This window comes from Rhea americana, unplaced genomic scaffold (assembly GCF_003343005.1).
Source record: "Rhea americana isolate MKP2758 unplaced genomic scaffold, rheAme1 scaffold_37, whole genome shotgun sequence".
Taxonomy (NCBI): Eukaryota; Metazoa; Chordata; class Aves; order Rheiformes; family Rheidae; genus Rhea; species Rhea americana.
In genome coordinates, this window is record NW_028186501.1 from 3,771,146 (window position 1) to 3,772,054 (window position 909).

Here is a 909-nt window from a genome sequence, read left to right on the forward strand (position 1 = left end):
CTTGATCTCTGTGCCCTGGAAACTGCTTGCAAAAACTCTGGTGTGTGGAAACACGCACGACTGAGCAGTTGGCAAGAGCAGTTCAGAAAGCCCTGAAGTGCTGCTTCATGCCTGGGACCTCCCTTTTGGGGCTTTGCCTACAGATGGACCATGCTAGGACAGAGCCCCTCCACTCTTGGCAGCTCAATGCAGAGATGGTCTTCAAGGTAGACCTCAGTGAGAGGAGAGCGACTTCTCYCCAGCCTCTCCTGGAGGAAGTCATGTTTAGGCAAGGTGATTCCAAGCAATGCTTCAAGCACAGCAAATAATTTGGGTCTAATGATTGTAGAAGAGACCTAAAACTTGATGGAAGCAGAATGTACCTAAACTGCATAGAAAAGGTGTGCGAGTCGCTTTCTGCTCAGTGTTTCCTTGGAGTTTTGCTTCCCCTGAGCCATAAATGTGTCAAGACACCCAAATTTCCCCCAGCAGCACTAGTTAGCTTTACCCGGTGGATTGCCTGCGTGGAGAGGGYGGCTGCCAGCGTGGAGGCATAAGCCGACGGCATCGCTGGGCCACAGCGCTCGCGTGGGGTGTGGGGGGGGTCAGGACTCAGGCAGCCTTTCAGACCTGCAGCAGGATTTGGTTAAACATGAGCAYTGCAGTTGCTCCTCTGATTTAGGACTAACAGTGCTACCTCCAGGAACAGGAGAAAATGAACGCTGAAAATCCAGGGTGAAATAACAGCTCAGGGCTTTYGGGTACCCTCGCAGGCAGATAGAAATTGGAGGGGAAAAACAGTAATTTTCCTGTTCTGACGTGTGTGCTACTATAAGTCATAATAAGTGATAATGTACCAGAGCGGGCTCTGATCGCCTCGCTCCTGAGCCCCCGGTTTAGCTCATGCAGAAGGGAGAGAGAGAAAAAAAA